Source organism: Triturus cristatus, chromosome 2_2 (genome assembly GCF_964204655.1).
Source record: "Triturus cristatus chromosome 2_2, aTriCri1.1, whole genome shotgun sequence".
Taxonomy (NCBI): Eukaryota; Metazoa; Chordata; class Amphibia; order Caudata; family Salamandridae; genus Triturus; species Triturus cristatus.
The window spans coordinates 447939226-447959163 of NC_140582.1; positions in this window are offsets into that span (position 1 = coordinate 447939226).

The window sequence follows — 19938 nt, forward strand, 5'->3', positions numbered from 1 at the left end:
GAGGTAGACTGACAGGGGGGAACGGTGAGTGACAACAACTGATAAGCACCCCTGGAACATACTAGGGGGAAAGTAACACTGACAGTATGACACAAAAAAAGGGAGGAAAGGTTGGGAAGTTTACAGGTTATATTGGCATGAGATTTATCAGATAAATGTATAAAACTATCAAAATTAGAAATTAACATGTTCAGTTAGATGCTATCAGCTCTCAAGGGCTTTAGACAGGGAGGGGGAACCCCCCCCAACACAACGCCACCTCCTACATGTAGCCAAAGCTTAAACAACAACTGTATGCATCTACAAATGTCAAAAAGTTATATTAAAGAGTATGCAAATGTGCAAAATCACCAGAAGCTCCACCAGTTTGGCCCCACCCTGTTTACTCCAACCTTTTGCCAGGATAATGGTCAGCTTACCAAAATGCCCCCCACGCATTTCCCACCGATTTTGGTGAAGGCCAAGGACTATGAGAACATCTCCACCAAACAAAGAAGCACTTACGTCATATAGTTAAGAGGAAGGACCCTTGTTTGGTGGAAATGTACCGCTTTGTAGTCTAATTGTCTTCTTTTGGTCCATTACACAGCTTAGTGTAGAATATGCAGCAGCACTTAGCAATTAACCAGTAGAAAGTATTCCAGTTGGGTAAACATTTTGTGCAAATCTGCGGACTCTTTTGGGATAACAAGGTAGGTGAGGTTCCATTCTAGAGCAGTCACTCACACAGCTACTGATACACCCATACAGACACTCACACACCCACTCACCGATGTATACAGCCACTCACACACCCACTCAAAGAACCATGCAGCCCCTCACACACTCACTCACTGATCTATACAGACACTCACACACCCACTCTCAAAGGTTAGAGGTTACAGTTAGGAAATAAAATGTAAAAAACCTTAGAAATTCAGTTAAAAATCAAAAGGTTACAGGGTTCATTATAGTTACAAAATAATGTTTAAACAAAGGTTACAGGGATGTTATAGTTAGGAAATAGAATTTTAAAAAAACCTTAGACATTCTTTGAAAAAATCAAAGGTTACAGGCACGTTACAGTTAGGCTCAAATCTTACTCCTCTGTAGATGATGTAACCAGTGATGTCATGTGAGTTGAGCTAACTATAAATTACACCCCTGCAATGCACTGCTTATGACCTCGCATATTACATCAGTCATGACATGGTTAATGACATCTATGATGACATCACTGATGACATCGCAAAAGATTAAGTGTCCCCCTTGGTGCAGTAGAGGGGCAATGCAACACTAAACTTAATCCAGCTTGGGGGACATCAGATGCTGTATCTCATGCCCCCACCCACATGAGCAGCTAATGAGCAAAGTGGCTGTGGTTAGTGTGGCAGTAAAAGGTCCTGATCCAGAGTCAAATATTACAGCTGAGGGTGATACTTATGTTCTTAGACAGAGTGTCCCCAAGGATCACAGTTGCGACTAACGGAGCTGCAGTGTGTATTGTGAATCACCACTATACAGTGCAACACCTAACAATGAGAGAGAGCAAGAGCAGCACCAGAGGGATGAAGTGGATCTTGCAAATTGAAATTTACAGCGGGTGCTGCTGGGGTGGTGTCACTTAGATAAGAGGACGCACCTCTGGGTCTGCTTACGACCCCCGCTTCTTGCAGGGTGTGGCAGGACATGGACACAGGAGCTCCTTGAGAAGCACAGTTTCTTTACTGTGATCCCAAAACTGAGTATCTGTGGAAAGAGCTCTTCAGCAATATGCCTGGAGAAACACAAAAATGGCTAAGCAAGAGTAAAAGCAAACCAAAATGGCTTACAACAACCAACAGCCAATAACATCTGTGAATGAAAACACTCAGCATGAGCCTTCTCCCACATGACAGAAGATGGACCCAGTACCTAACCAAAAGCTGTGAGGTTTGCTAGTTGAACTGAAACAGAGCCTTGCTACCTTAGACTCCAAGCTTGATACGCTCACCAACAGGCTTGACCATGGGAAAGAACAGTTAATAACGATGATGATCATCTTGACCAGCTGGAGCACCAAATATCTGATGCAGAGGATAATGCAACCAACAGAAATGAGCAACTCGTAGAAATGGAATAAGTCATCGAGGTCATAAAGCCCAAAAAACGAAGACCTCAAGGCACACTGTCACCAAAACAACATATGAATCCTTGGTATTTACAAATCCATGGCTAAGGAGCAAGAGGAAACCTATGTAGAAACTGTGCTGCAATCCCTGCTTACCAGAGAGGCTCTCACACACATGTCCTTGGTGGAGAGGGCACATCGCTCTCTGGGCCCACACTTTCTGCTGGCGACCGTGGCCCACCCCCTTATCACCCACTTATTAAACTTCAAGGCCCGAGATACTGTCTTACATCTAGCGAGAGCGATGGGTGAAATCTCATGCCAGCCTAACCATATATCCTTATATTCTAACTTCATCCTGGCTGTGCAGGCTGCATGTAGGGAATTTCTCCCACTCAAATGACCTTGATGAAAGCCTGTATAACATGCACTTTAATATATTCAGCCAATCTCTGTATCACTATTGACGTGAAGACCCATCTTTCTATGGATACAAAACTGATTGCCAAGTTCTGTCATCTGCATGTTTAGAATCCTCAACGAGAGGGCTCTGAGGAGAGGTGAAGTCCATAGAACCATTTTAGCGAGAATAACTAGCCAGCAATTTCAAAGCGAACAGTATACTGCTGCTGGAGACTCATCGTCATAGCCCCCCTAGGCATTCCTTCCTGGAGTTTGCTGTCTGCCTCTGTGGGAGGCTGTAATGTGTGGCCTCTCTTATCCTCGATCACAAAGCAGCCCCTCTGATGACCTCATCATGCCCGCACTTTCATTAATATTTCCTTGCATTCAGTTTCCGTGTATTCCATTACAAGCACCTGCGCAGCACACCTACCTGGATGTTTACGCATACTGGATACTTCAGCAGATATGATACGTGAGCCACCCTTCCCCTCTGTGAGAGGTATAGCCCACCCATATATCTGACCACCAATGGTATGACGGCCTTTACAAAGTGGCATAACGCTTTTGCCCTGTTGGTCAAGAGACGGCATGAACCACCTGATTCAGCTGTTACTGGCAGGCTGATTTTCGGCTTCTGCCAGTCACCAACAACTCTTGGCTGTGCTTTTGGGAATGGCAGCATGAACCTTTATTTTCCAATGAGCTAGGGTTGTTGGAGTGGGTAGTGGTTTTACTTATCTTTGGTTTTCGGCTTGCTCTATTCTTATGTATGCTGTAAGAGTAGGTAATTCCCTCTCATAGCCACCACACATGCCACTTGCCAGACACAGGGCCTCACTTCCACTCTGGTATTTGGTTACCTCAACAGACATAAAATAGATCTTAGGCAATTTCAGAAGCTCCATCTCACAGACACCAACAAGTGCAGGGTACAGGCAAATTGGCTAGTCAAAATGCATGTGGCCACATACTCATCCTACGCCTCTGGGGTTACAGTTGTTATCAGGAAGAACAAGCCCTGGCAATGCTGCAAGACATTTGTGATAGTGAGGGCAGATACATCTTGTTGCACAGCATGTTCTCTAGCATCAAAACTGCTATTATATGTGTCTGTGGGTCCAGCATGGATTGCCTCAATTTATTAATTGAAATATAGAGAAAGGTAGCAGTGTTCGACACAAAGACAGTCATATGGTGAGGTATATTGAATGTTACCTTAGACCCTTTCCTGGACAGGCCAAGTCTGAGTAGCTGATGACATCCGCAAGCAGCCCGCCAGCTCGAGACTGATAAGGACTTAATGGATCCTTGAGAGAAAGCCATGGGGCCACTAAGGAGGGTACATGTATCACAACAATGTACAACACCTGGTCTAGGTTTGATTACTAGCTGGTCACTAAAGGTGTGGGTACATGGACGACACACATAGATCATTTACTTAGAACTCTCATTGTCCATGCCTGAGTTTTCCAGGAAATTATGCCATCAGGGGCCTATACTCAGGCCCTTTCATGGCACCTACCGCCAAACACAATGTGAGACCCAGTATTCTGCCACGTAATAAAATCTAACATTTTAGAACACTTTTCACTTAGCTCACAATTGATGACCATAGCTAGTGTGCTTTGGGAGGACTTTAAGGTAATTAAAGGAGAAGTCTACATGGCTAAGCAAACTGGAAAACTCTGTGACAGTGACTTAGTGGCCTAGAGAATTACATGCCATAGAACTAGTGTACTACACATCTCATATATGGCAATATCAGCTGCTAGCAGACATCATAAACAAACTAGAGGAGCACAGTGAGGCTGTTTGCAGAGAGTTCCATTATTTGGGACACAAGACCACTGTCCTTAGATATGGCAAGGGCAACAGGTCGAGTAAGATTCTAGCATGCATGATAAATATTAAATAAGCCTTGACTAAGCACCTACATTATGGAAATAAAAGATGCTTTTGGCACTCTCTGCCGCTACACTGTCAACATTTTTAGGTCTGGGCGTGAGATTCTACTCTGCTTGCAGAGTTTTTCCCATTACGCGCTAGCATGCGTAGATTAGAACAACTATGCGGAGTGGAGTTTTTTCCACGCTCGTGTTCCCCAATGTTAAATTGGCGAGTGCAAGCAAGGAAAATCTTACTTCAGACCGCCTCCCAGTGAGATTTCTCAACGTGGAAGGTCGCATATGGTGGCTGTGCATGGTGATGTTTGCGCTCATTTTCCAGCGCTGGACAAACACCTGGTGCTAAAAATCAGTGCGGACATCGTGATCTAATGCACTCCACCTCTTGCAGAATTCCATGCACCATGGCAGAGTTTTTGGGTCACCCTGTAGATATCTGCATAGCGAAACTCAGCAAACTCTGCCCAGGTCTAAACAAACAGGCCATCGGCGAATACTATACAAACTTGAATTGCTCTGCCTCAGACCCCACCCCAAGGCCATTACTGACATTCTCGACTCCATTGCTTTAGTGTGGTTGGATAATGAAATCAGCCAATATTAGGATGTTCACTTCACTGAGGAGGAGATGACACAGGTGAGTATCCACGGTGATAGGGCCCTTTGGTGTGACGGTCTCACTGCTCAATTCTACAAAGAATTTGTGCACATTCCATCCCCTGCCTGCTAGCAGTCTATGAAGAAGCATAGGAAGCTGGGAGGCTCCCACCCTAGCTTTGTGATGCCCTCATTTTTATCATCTTGAAACCAAATAAACCCCCTGAGAGCTGCAACTCCTATAGGGTATTATTGATGAGTAATATAGATAATAAAATCCTGGCTAAATTATTAGCCATTAGACGTCTCTCTCTGCTTCCTACAATGGCCAGTCTTGACTAGTCTGAGTTTACACTGGGATGGTTAACCACTCACAATCTCTGAACAATGTTTGCACTCCTGCATTCACTGGACCACTGACCAAGGCTGCTACAGTCTTCTTAGACCCCACAAAAGCGTTACAGTCACTGGAGTGGAAGGTATATGTTAATTTTGCTGTAATGTATAGCCACAGCAAGAAATTCAGCCAGTGGATAAGACCACCATACCAGCAACCTGTGGCACAGGTACGACTCAACCATGGATCCTCCCCCTGTTCCCAATGCACAGAGGGATGCCTCTTGTCTCCCCTCTTATTTGCAATTGCTTTGAAGCTAATCATGTCAACATCATTCTAAGAGGGGACTTAATAACAGAACAAGACGTCTGGTGTTGTCGCTTTACACAGATGATATCGCTATCTAGACTAAAAACCCGGAAACAAATGTATCTCCCGTAATCAGGGAATTCCACAGTTTCAGCTGGCTGACTGGAATAACTATCGACTGGACTTAATCTGTAATATTCCCTCCAACTTCTAGCAGGGCAATCAGATGGTTGGAGGAGTGCATGACTACCTGGAGCAGGATGCCTCTGTCCAAGGCAGGTAGGATAACCATAGCTAAAATGGTGGTCCTCCCTACATTTTTATACTTATTTGACAATATTTTGATTCTACTAAAGTCCCATATCCTTACTAGTTTACAGCTGAGCCTCATTAGATTAACCTGGGTGGGGCAACTGCCAAGAGGGCTTTATAAGTGCTCACTGTGCCTTCTGATCATGGTTGAATGTTTATGGCAGGCCTTGAACTATATTCTTTCTGTGCCCATGCACAGTATGCACACATTTGGCATGACCCCACCCCATTCCAAACATATGGAGCAGTCAAAGCACATAATGTTGCATCCTGCCTGCTAAACACCATGGTATAGTCATGTCCATGGCGACCATACATTGGGATTGACAAGGCTGGATGTGTAATCTGGCCCTAGGATTGTCTCCACATGAGAGCCCGCCTGTCCTGTATTTACTATGAGGACGTGCCCATAGCTAGAAACCCAGCTATGCTTCCCACTGCCGACTGCAAGGTGTTCCAGGAGCCGGAATGAACGCAATTACTTAAGCTGGTGGACATACCCACAAGTCTCCCTGCCACTTCATGCACTGAATACGAATCTGGAATTTTCATTCCTTAAAAACTGATTACGCAACTGTGTAATGCAATGCAGAGCAAGGGCCCTATATGTATTACCCGGGGCCTACCCCCGGTGGCAGGCAGTCCTGGAACCCCAATATGTTTGCTTTCACCTAACTATAGATTACGCCTCAGGCATTTCAAGTTCCTTCCTCAGATGTATGGCACACTATCGTCCCTTCACAAAGTGTGGGGTTAAGCAAAAACTCTTTACCAGCTGATGGTGAGGATACAGATTTCCTCCACCTAGTCTTGAAGTGCCCGGAGATAGCAAATTTATGGGTACAAGTGCTGTGCATTGTGGCCGATTTGACATGCTCCTGAATTCCTGAGATGCCCCTCATCACTCTACTAGGTTATGTTAAAGACTGTCCTGCAGGAGTGGGAAAGCTCATTGCCGTTCTGCTTCTGCTGGTCAAATGTAGAGCAGGAACTTGTTGTCATTGAGGCCCTTGCCTCAACGTCTGTACCCTCCCCGCTCCCGCCTCCCAGCTCCTCCCTCCCTCCCACTTGGCCTTAAATGGCGACCGTGCGGCGCAGGTGAGTGTGACCTGCTCCCAGGACACCCCCGCACCGCACGGCCACCAGCTGCTGCGTGTGCCCCTCCTCCCGCTGCTTGACTCAGCCTCGCTGAGCCTGCCGCCTCGAGCCCGCCCCCCGCTGCCCTAGCGGGATCACACTCTGCTCCTGTTGCTGCCGTGTGACGCTGTACTCTCCCCTGTGTCTACTGTATTTTACTTCGTTTTATTTTTGTGCCCCCAGTGTTCTCTGATTGTTTTTCACCCCCTGAGCCTGTGAATTTTCGTATTGTTGTGTTCCCTGTGCCCCTGTACCCCCCCGCCCCGCTCCCCGCTTCCCGCCGCCGTGCTCACGGCCACGCCCCTTTTCTTTCTGTACCCTCCCCGCTCCCGCCTCCCAGCTCCTCCCTCCCTCCCACTTCGCCTTAAATGGCGACCGTGCGCACGCGCAGCGGTGACGCGCAGCGGGCGTGCCGATTGTGCGCCGAAGGTGCGCCAAAGGTAAGCCCGTCTGCGCCCGTCCGCGCCTGGACCGCGCCCAGTGCCAGGACCCCTGGGGCCCGCAGATCCCGACCGGACCGCCGGACTTACGACGCCGCCACCCTCAACGCACTCAACGCAGGACGAACCCCTGGTTGCTACCGAGCCACCCCGAGACGCACCCACGGACCCTTCAGCTGCCACTCCTGCAAGTTCACCTGCATCCGGACCTGCACTGCACCCGCACCCACCAAGCCGGACACCAGCAGCAACCACCTGAAGTGCATCCTACTCAACACCCGCTCCGTCCACAGACACGCCATCCAACTCTGGAACCTCCTCGACACCGCATCCCCAGAGGTCGCCTTCCTCACGGAAACTTGGATGAACGCCTCCTCAGCGCCCGACATCGCCATCGCCATCCCGGAGGGTTACAAGATCATCAGGAGGGACCGCGTCAACCAGACTGGAGGAGGCATCGCCATCATCCACAGGAACACCATCCGCATCACGACCAACACCGATGACACTCTGACAACCGCTGAACACCTGCACTTCCAGATCCACACCGACCCTAAGACCACCCTCAGAGGCACCCTCATCTACAGACCCCCGGGACCACGCACACAATTCAGCGAAGACATCGCCGACTTCCTCAGCCCTCACGCCCTCCCCTCCACTGATTACATTCTCCTCGGGGACCTCAACTTTCACTTGGAGAACAACAACGACCGCAACACCACCACCCTGCTCGACAACCTCGCCAACCTCGGGCTCAAGCAGCTGGTGAACACCCCCACCCACTCCGCCGGACACACACTCGACGCCGCCTTCTCATCCAGCAAAGACATCGCCTTCAGCCACGCCACCGGGATCCACTGGACGGACCACAGCTGCGTCCACTTCAGCTTCAGAAGGACCACGATCCACCACCACCAGCGACAAGCTGCACGAAGAAGCTGGAACAAGATCACGGCTGACCAACTCGCCGCATCCCTGAGCCAGCACCCTCCTGCCAGCTCAGCGAACCCCAGCCAGGCCGCCGACAACCTCACGAAGTGGATCAGCATCTGCGCAGACGACCTTGCCCCACTGAGGACCCCGCCCAGCAGACCCGGCAGCAAGAAGGCCCCATGGTTCACCGACGAACTCATGAGCTCCAAGAAGAACTGCCGAGCCCTCGAGAGAGCCTGGAGAAGAGACCCAACACCAGACAACATGACCACCCTCAAGCTCGCCACCCGAAAGCACCATCAACTGATCCATGCCACCAAGAAAACAGCATTCAGGGAGAGGCTGGACAACAACGCACACAACATCGTGAAAGAGCTCTCCAACCCCAACGCCGGAAACAACGACGTCACACCATCGCAAGACCTCTGCAACTCCCTCGCCTCCTACTTCCACAACAAGATCGCTGACATACACAACAGCTTCAGCACACAACCAATGCTCCTCACGACCGCACCAACGCCCCCCACCACCACCATCCACGCCTGGACCCCGATCAACACCAAAGACACCATCCGCACGATGAACTCCATCCACTCCGGATCACCCACCGACCCCTGCCCTCACCACGTCTTCAACAAGGCTGACGCTGTCATCGCACCCCACCTGCGAGACATCATCAACTCCTCCTTCGACACCGTCACCTTCCCTGAGAGCTGGAAGCACGCTGAACTCAGCGCTCTACTCAAGAAACCAACAGCGGACCCCACCGAACTCAAAAACTACCGTCCCATCTTGCTCCTCCCGTTTCCAGCCAAGGTCATCGAGAAGACCGTCAACAAGCAACTGGCCGCCTTCCTCGAGACGAATGGATCCCTCGACCCATCTCAGTCGGGATTCAGGGCCAACCACAGCACCGAGACCGCCCTCATCACTGCCACCGATGACATCCGAACCCTGCTCGACAACGGCGAAACAGCGGCCCTCATCCTCCTAGACCTCTCCGCAGCATTCGACACTGTCTGCCACCGCACCCTAGTGCAGCGCCTCAGCAACGTTGGAATCCAGGAGAAGGCGTTGGAGTGGATCATCTCCTTCCTCGCCGGAAGGACGCAGAGGGTCCGCCTACCCCCGTTCAGGTCAGAGGCCACCGAAGTCATCTGCGGCGTTCCTCAGGGCTCCTCGCTCAGCCCCACCCTCTTCAATGTCTACATGAGCCCCCTTGCGGCCATCGCACGCCACCACAACCTCAACATCATCTCCTACGCCGACGACACACAGCTGATCCTCTCCCTCACCAACGACCCCACCACCGCCAGAACCAACCTCCACGAAGGGATGAAAGACGTAGCCGAGTGGATGACGACCAGCCGCCTGAAACTGAACTCAGACAAGACGGAAGTTCTCATCCTGGCTCCTCACCCTCCGCCTGGGACGACTCCTGGTGGCCCCCAGCCCTGGGCACCGCACCCAAACCAACAGACCACGCACGCAACCTGGGCTTCATCCTGGACTCCTCCCTCTCCATGACCAGACAATTCAACGCCGTCTCCTCGTCATGCTTCAATATCCTGCGCATGCTACGAAAGATCTTCCGGTGGATCCCCACCGAGACCAGGAAGACGGTCACCCAAGCCCTCGTCACCAGCCGACTAGACTACGGCAACACCCTCTACGCCGGAACCACCGCCAAGCTCCAAAAGAGACTCCAGCGGATCCAGAACGCCTCAGCCAGACTCATCCTCGACATCCCCCGACACAGCCACATCTCCGGGCATCTGAGAAATCTGCACTGGCTCCCGGTCAACAAGAGAATCACCTTCCGTCTCCTCACCCACGCACACAAGGCCCTACACAACCAAGGCCCGAGATACCTCAACAGCCGCATCAACTTCTACACTCCCACACGCCAGCTCCGATCGACCAGCCACGCCCTCGCCGCCGTCCCCCGCATCCGCCGAGCCATTACAGGGGGAAGATCTTTCTCCTACCTTGCCACCAAAACCTGGAACTCGCTCCCGTCCCACCTCCGCCTGACCCAAGACCACCTCGCCTTCAGGAAGCAGCTCAAGACTTGGCTGTTCAAGCAGTAGCAGACCCCCCCCCCCCTCCCCTAGCGCCTTGAGACCCTCCGGGTGAGTAGTGCGCGATATAAATGTCTTGATTGATTGATTGATTGATTGCCTGAAGTCAGAGATGCCACATACTGCCAGGATCAGCTGGACACTTTCTGGATGCTGGCTATAGCCCAGTCACTGCCTGAGCATATCTGGAGGACATTCAGAATATGTTTAGCTCTCCATGAGGAGTCGGAGCCCTTTAGGTGGAATGCTCAGACTGAGGTGGAACTGGGTTACCCCCATGCTTAGGACAACGGTCAATGCTGATGGCACCACCTTAGCTTGGACATGAAGTGGACCGTCAAGCTGACTGCTACTAATTTGTTTACATGACTCAAGGGAAATCACCACAACTGAACAATCATAGCTATCGTTTGGTGTGAGTGGTAGTGGTGGAAGGGCAGAGAAACATTTAATGCTCTGATTTAAAATGAACCCATGTTTGCTAATGTTGTAATGCATATTCAGTCACCTTCCACCAGTGGTATATATAAGCTGACATGTTTGTATGTTTGGTATTTCATTATCTCAAATAAAACTTCAAACAAAATAAATTTAAAAAAAACTATTTCTACACTTATTTTATTAAAGACCCTCTTCTGGTTGATCTAACTGATTAGGAGTGTAAGAAATAACGACACACCCTGACAGGGCTGATGAGCAACTCTGCACAGTGAGAGACCTAGACCTTCAGGGACGAAAATACCTCACCTCAGAACATCCACAGGAGCCCACCATGTACAAGGAGAGGAGGAGTTGGTAACAGGGTTCCAGTAATGAAGCATGCCTGTGGATGTGGCTGGATATTTTAACTGTACATTGAAATGTTGGTTTTAGGAATAAAACAAAACAATGCAGTAACGTTGCTCTCTGTAGCCTAGGCCAGCTAATACTGTGGCCTTTTTGAATTGTGTGTTGCATTTATCATGATATTTCCTACTAGGATTGCCATTTGACAGTTTCCCAGCTCTCCCATTTCCCCAATGAATAATTTTACATAACTTAGACTTAAGCAGTGCAGAAATGATGCTTGATATGCAAATATTTTTTTTCTTTTTTTGACACAGGAAAAACAGTTTTTCCTTTGGAAAACATCCTAAACCAACATCTCCTTGAAGTTTAGTGGTGATCTGTTCCTCTATCTGTTCTGGAAGAAGAGTTACTCCAGCCATATGGTGGAGTGAATCTTTTTTCAGGATAGGAAAGAGTTGGGTCAGAGTTGGGTCAGAGTACAAAAGTAGAGCTTAAAAGGCTAGCCAGACTTTTTCCCGCTACACTTATGGAGGAGAAACCTGCAGCAGTTAGCCTATTTACACAAACCAGGATACCTTTTATGAATTCGTGGAACGGATTCATTAAGTCATTTGTATAAGTATGCCTTGTGCATTTTCCCCACAGTACTTGATTTGTGCCACTGGTAGCAGCTGCTGGTTGAGAAGAAAACGAACCTGCGAGAGTGAAGTAAAAAGTCAGGAGAGTATAGGACAGTAAGGTGGTGGAAGAAAGAAGGATGAGGTGCAATCACAGCGAGGCAGGCTTGGTATTAAACATCTGCTGAAATAGCCAGCTGTGACTTGTGTTCTTGTTCAGAGCGTACCTGGGATGGCAGTTGTCTAGAATGTTCTCATTGGAGCAGGATCAATGCTGATGCGCATATAACAGGTCAACATCTGCAGTAGTAAAGTAGGCAAAAAAGATGGACTGGAAAGCGGCCTTTACAGATGGGTAGCAAATAGGACTATTTTCAAGCATTCCATCCATAATCTTTGGGTTTTTCTCAGTGCAACACTCTACACATTAAAAGGATGCCCATATGTTGATCCTGTGCCCACTGACACATAGCGGTCAAGTTATACTTACCTGATGAAGCTAACATAGGCTAAAACTAGATGGGGTTTCAGGACCAAGGCTGACTTGCATCTAGCTGGTCTCTTGAATGGCATAGCGGACTTTATCAGGTTATTTGCAAGCAATCATCTATCACCATTGTGTTTTCATAAGAGCTCATATGAGGGCCCTGTGCCCACTGTGCCACAGGTATCAATCCACACCTCACTGACAAGGTCTAACTAGTTTGAAACTGACTTATGGCTGCTTGTTTTTTTGGTTAGAGAAGGCTTGGACTGGCAGTTTGGGCCCGACTGCTCAGATTTGAACACTGCCAAGACTAAATTGCATAAAGTTGGTCTCTGCTTTATGTGGCATAGGGGATGAAAAACAGTGGAGTGGAATGGGACCCCATGTGATTGGCAGTGGTTGAGATATTTGCGTGCATTCCATCCAGCCCTCCGCAGACCCAACAGACCTCAGGAACTACAGACCCATCTCCCTCCTCCCCTTCACCGCCAAAGTCACAGACAAGATCGACAACAACCAGCTCACGAACTTCATAGAATCCAACTCGATCCTCAATACTTCTCAATCCAATTCCGCAGCAACCACAGCACCGAAACCACCCTCCTAGCCACCATGGACGACATCTGCACCCTCCTCGACCAAAGCTCATCCTACTAGACCTCTCAGCAGCCTTCGACACTGTCTCCCACCGCACACTAGTCGCCAGACTCCATAATGCCGGCATTCAGGGAACCGCCTTAGACTGGAACCGCTCATTCCTTGCAGACAGAACTCAAAGAATAAGACTCCTGCCCTTCCTCTCAGAACCCACAGAGATCAGATGCGGAGTACCCCAAGGCTCCTAACTCAGCCCCATGCTCTTCAACATCTACATGGCCCCTCTCGCAGCCATCGTCAGGAAATACAGACTCAGCATAGTATCCTAGGCAGATGACACCCAGCTCATCCTCTCCCTCACCAAGGAACCCAACATCACCAGACACAGCTTCCAGAAAGGAAGGAAGCATGTCAGATCCTGAATGAGCAGCAGCTGCCTGAAGCTCAACTCAGAGAAGACAGAAGTCCTCGTCCACGGAAAACCCGCCCTCCACGTGGGACGACACCTGGAGGCCACGCACCCTCACAACCCTCCCACTATCATGGACCATGCCCGCAACCTCGGCATCATACTAGACTCCTCCCTAACCATGAACCATCAGATCAACACCGTATCAGGCCAGGAAGACCATCACCTACGCACTCATAACAAGCAGACTGGACTAGGGAAATGCTCTCTATGCCGGAAATAGCAAATCTCTACTCCACATACTCCAGACCTTCCAGAACGCCTCAGCCAGACTCACCCTTGGCATCCCATGACAAGACCACATCACCCAGCACCTACGAGACCTCCACTGGCTCCCCGTCAAAAAGAGAGTGACCTTCAAGCTACTCAGTCATGCCTACAAATCCCTCCACAAGACCGGTCTCCATTACCTCAATGAAAGAATCTCTTACCACACCCCCAAGACAAAACTCTGCCCCGCCGACCTTGCCCTGGCCGAAATACCGTGCATCCGGACAGCCAGAACAAGAGGAAGAGCTTTCTCCTACATCGCAGCCAAGACCTGGAATGAACTACCCCTCAGCATCAGATGAGCCCCCACACTGCGAGCATTCAGGAAGAGCCTCAAGACCTGGCTCTTCAGATGACTCGTAGCTGCCCGATATTCTCCCCCTTTCCCCCAGCACCTTGAGCCTCACGGGTGAGTATTACACTTCACAAATCCCTGATTGATTGCTTGATCACTGGTTTTCCTGAGCATTACTGAGCTACAAAACACACAAGATGATGGACGGAATGTTGCACATTGGCAAAACATTCACCCCCAGTCACAGATCTGGGTTTAATCCATCCTTATTTTGCTCACCACGCCACCCCAGTTCAGACATGGCCATATGCAAATCAGTCTTGACCCTGTGCCTCATGGGAACAGTCCAGCCCGAACTGCCAAGCCATGTCTTCCCTGGACCGTAATCAAGCATCCTAGGACCAGTTTCGGGGTTTCACTCCTCTTCAGCCAGGATAGCTTGACTCCAGTGGCGTAGTGAGCACGGGACCCACGTCTGGGCATACCCTTCCCACATAGGGCGAACAGCAAAACACACAAGATGATGGACGGAATGTTGCACATTGGCAAAACATTCACCCCCAGTCAAAGATCTGGGTTTAATCCATCGTTATTTTGCTCACCACGCCACCCCAGTTCAGACATGGCCATATGCAAATCAGTCTTGACCCTGTGTCTCATGGGAACAGTCCAGCCGGAACTGCCAAGCCATGTCTTCCCTGGACCGTAATCACGCATCCTAGGACCGGTTTCGGGGTTTCACCAATCTTCAGCCAGGATAGCTTGACTCCAGTGGCGTAGTGAGCACGGGACCCACGTCTGGGCAACCCTTCCCACATAGGGCGAACAGCAAAACACACAAGATGATGGACGGAATGTTGCACATTGGCAAAACATTCACCCCCAGTCACAGATCTGGGTTTAATCCATCGTTATTTTGCTCACCACGCCACCCCAGTTCAGACATGGCCATATGCAAATCAGTCTTGACCCTGTGCCTCATGGGATCAGTCCAGCCCGAACTGCCAAGCCATGTCTTCCCTGGACCGTAATCAAGCATCCTAGGACCGGTTTCGGGGCCTGACAGTTCGGGCTGGACTGTTCCCATTGGGCACAGGGTCAAGACTGATTTGCATATGGCTGGGTCCAAACTGGAATGGCATGGTGAGCAAAAAAACGATGGATTTAGGCCCAGATCTCTGTACTGGGGTGAATGTATGATATTGTTCGGCATTCTGTCCATCAATAGTTCTTTTTGCATTTGTCACCCCGAGTGGGGCGGGTATGCTCAGACGGGAGTCCCGTGCTCTCCATGCCACTGGAATCAAGCTATCCTGGCTGAAGAGGGGTGAAACCCCGAAACCAGTTCTAGGATGCTTGTTTCCAGTCCAGGGAGGACCTGGCCTGGCAGTTTGGGCTGGACTGTTCCCATTGGGCACAGGGTCAAGACTGATTTGCATATAGCTGGGTCCAAACTGGAATGGCATGGTGAGCAAAAAAACGATGGAGTTAGGCCCACATCTCTGTATGGGGTGAATGTATGATATTGTTCTGCATTCTGTCCATCAATAGTTCTTTTTGCATTTGTCACCCCGAGTGGGACAGGTATGCCTAGACGTGAGTCCCGTACTCTCCATGCCACTGGAATCAAGCTATCCTGGCTGAAGAGGGGTGAAATCCCGAAACCGGTCCTAGGATGCTTGTTTCCAGTCCAGGGAGGACCTGGCCTGGCAGTTCGGGCTGGACTGTTCCCATTGGGCACAGGGTCAAGACTGATTTGCATATGGCTGGGTCCAAACTGGAATGGCATGGTGAGCAAAAAAACGATGGATTTAGACCCAGATCTCTGTACTGGAGTGAATGTATGATATTGTTCTGCATTCTGTCCATCAACAGTTCTTTTTGCATTTGTCACCCCGAGTGGGACGGGTATGCTCAGACGTGAGTCCCGTGCTCTCCATGCCACTGGAATCAAGCTATCCTGGCTGAAGTGGGGTGAAACCCCGAAACCGGTCCTAGGATGCTTGTTTCCATTCCAGGGAGGACCTGGCCTGGCAGTTCGGGCTGGACTGTTCCCATTAGGCACAGGGTCAAGACTGATTTGCATATGGCTGGGTCCAAACTGGAATGGCATGGTGAGCAAAAAACGATGGATTTAGGCCCAGATCTCTGTACTGGGGTAAATGTATGATATTGTTCTGCATTCTGTCCATCAATAGTTCTTTTTGCATTACTGAGCAACACCAGGGGTCCGCTCCTAAGAGAAACTTTGTAACCTGCACTTGTATTTCTTTTGCAAATTAAGCATTGCCAAAAATCTACTGAAACTGTGCATATCTCCTTTCCTTAAAAACAAAATTCATTGGAAAAACGTGCATCTCCTGACAACTATAATCTTCCAACCATCTATTTTCTTACCTCCTTCATATTCTGCAAGACATTTCTTCTTGCCCTTGACCTTCAGCAAATTGCAGGACCGCTGATTCTGCATCACCTGCTTCCCTTTCTTAAACTTCTTCAATTTTGCTATGTCTCTATTTCTTCATAATTCATATTTCTGTGTGCACCATCTAGTCCTCAATGTAATTACACATTGAGCGTGTTATGTTACCACAACACTACTTCATAATTATAGTCCTTTGCAAATCCTTTACCATCATTCTTTCTGAGTATTTAAACTCCTTCACTCTGTAACAAAAATGAAGTCAAACACATTCCCAACTTTCATTAGAAGATCAACCATTTTCATTTCACAACCTGTTCTTTTAAACCGACTTGCCAGTCTCATGTTGCATCAAGTTTGCTCAACAGCCAATGTATCCTTCAAAACCATGGCTACAGAAAAAAAATGGAGCTCTGTTTTCATGCTCCCGAAAATCAGGGTGCGGAAACACAGGTCAACATAAAATTGGGAATTTAGCTCCGAACTACAATCTTGACGTTAATGTTGCAGACAGCAAGACTAGATGCACATACCTTTCTTATAAAAGATTATTTTTTGCACTCAATTTGCGCAAAATGTTGCAGAACTAGGGGCAGGAAACTGCTGCTAAAACGGCGATAATGGACTTGCTAATATGCGTTATAGAATTCCAATAGAAGCCCAGGGTAGATGTGCAGGACATCTAACCTGGGCTTCTATTGGAATTCTAAAACGCATATTAGCAAGCCCATTATTGCCGTTTTAGCGGCAGTTTCCTGCCGCTAAAACGGCGATAATTTTATCGTCGGTCTTGCTAATATGCCCCTTTGTTTTTAGTTTTGGACATACTCTGTGTCCAACAATGATTCCTTAGAAGCGCCTCTTTCTATTAAAAATAGCCATTGCAGAGCAGTATTTTACACTCCGCATGCATGATGAACGTGTCTTGCTATGAGGTAATCACAGACTAAAGAAATCAGGGGCATATCAGCAACAACCGGCGATAATTATCGCTAAGCGCACTTAGCGCTTGGATAATTATCGCCGGCTAGCGTGGATTTTTATCGCTGAGATAGCGTGCTATTAGCAACGCTTATCTCAAAAGCGATAAAAATCCTAGCGCTAACTGCCAAACGTGTGAAAAGTTTTACTACTCCTAAACTGAGAAAAATCCTAACTTTAAGACTTTCGGTATTCACAGAAGGCATTTAGGAGTCCTAAAGTTAGGAGTCCTAACTTTACTACTCCTAAACTGAGAAAAATCCTAACTTTAAGACTTACGGTATTCACAGAAGGCATTTAGGAGTCCTAAAGTTAGTACTCCTAACTTCTGTGAATACGGAAATGAGTAAGTGCCTTCTGTGAATACCAAAATGAGTAAGTGCATTCTGTGAATACAAAAATGGTAGTAAATTAGGATTTTGTCTTAAGTTAGGTTTGTGAATCGGGCCCGTAGTTTTGGTATTCATAAAACTCAAAACCACAATCTTATCTGGCACTTCCCTTAACAGGCAAGGTCAGGTATCAATTTCAATTCATCTTATTATGACTAACTATCAATAAATTTGGACCTTCCTCAAAATGGTTGGTTCATAAAATGTAAATGTTGTAGGTTACATGGGGGGCACCAACTGGAAGATGTAACGCGTTAACACTGCTGATGCCCAAACTAATATTCCACCCATGGTAAAATTATTATTACAAATGTTTAGGTCCTGGAAGTTTGTAGAAGATGCGAAGAAATGTATCGTGTTTTACAGGTTCATCAATTTAAGTATGTGCAAGAGGCTCCCATTAAAAGTGCCCCGGAAGAGTCTGCAATATTTAGAGCACACAGGACATTCCAAAGTGCGGGTCCTGAAAACACTCGGAAAAATCAGTTTTGGGGGATGACGTGGAATGTGGTGCTTACTGCATCAAATAGTGCTTGTGTTTGTGTTTACTGGGCACTTCGCCCACTAAAAAGCAGATTTGACCTGACATATGTTCCCCAATCCCTAAAAAGATTTATTTGTTTTATAAATTGGTTAAGATCGTTTTAGTTTTAGCATGCAATTAGTGGCTACCACAATAAAGATGTGCACATTTATATGTGCAGAGAAAGTGTGTCAGGGAACACTTCGAGGTCTTTTAAATTTGGCTAATCTGAAGATTCCTTGCCAAAAATATTGCCTCCTATTGGCAGACCATAGCAATTTAATACTACTGCGGTGTTTATTGCAATATCAAGCACCTCTTTTTCAGTCTTTGACTCTTACGAGGTAGACATTATGCATCTAAGGGATATAGTTGGTGCAGGTTTAGACAATCAGATGCAGCTAATACTTAAACCACACACGATACTGTGAATATCTAGTCAGAATCAGAAATACTTTATTTCCAAGAAAAATATTCTTATAAAAATATTGCACACATTTCCAATTCATAAAAAAGAGCAAAGATAAGAACAGACAATTGTAGTAAACTAAAACAACAAGTCATGATGGTATACTTCCGACTATCTAGTCAGTTGTGTTACTTTTGACAAGGTGTAGGATATTTATTTACATAAGAGTTTAGTAGTTCAGATAAAACGTGATAGCTCAGAAGTAATCCACTTCCCACCAACAGGGTCTTACGGTCAGTTATTCTGACTGCAAGTGCAGTGGAGCCAACTTTTGTGGGACCTGGATAGTAAGGCAAAAGATAAAGTGTTTGTTGTCTGTGTCCAAAATGGGTGCTCCAAGCGACCAGCAATCAGTGTGAGTATCAGGGGTAATGTCAGCAGTCCCAGGACTTGTCTATAGGTACAAGAAGGTGAACTCACAGAAGGAACAGCTAAACTAACAAGGGAGAGTGATCTCTGGACACCAATGCTGACTGATGTATCTGAGGATTCTTATTAATGGAAGTATAAAGGGCCAGCAGGGACCAAAACAGCCACACTGACAGATGAGAACTAGGTCATATGGGAGGATATCACCTCAAGCAACCTGCAAAAATACTGCAGCTCATCCCATTCTTGAGGAAGAAGCACTTTCTCGCTGGCGCATGGTTGTCAGGGACAGAGAAGAACCCTTAGCAGTGAAGCAGTTCATCTTGGGCAGAGGAGGCCGCCGTAGACTGATCTTGGCACTGGATCCTCTCAGAAGAGTTTGAAGTTGCAGTACCTTATGATTCTGAATCTGGATTTTGGGTCCATTCTCCAGAACCATGAGAGTCTAACTTACATAAGGGTGGGTATCCCGTTGTTCTTCCAGGTGAATGGATTAAATTATTCTGTCCCCTTGGAGGATGGACTGCTCGTCACATGTATAAATGACCTCAAAGCTGGTGTCTCTGATTGCAGGGAGAGTATTATTCACATGTTACTCTCCATCACCGCCAGGGTGTGCTTGGCAGTGATGGACAGCAAAAAAAATGGCGACATGTGCGCCCATCTAAATTGGGAGGGCGAACATGTAGCCATTTCTCATACGACCCGTATTCC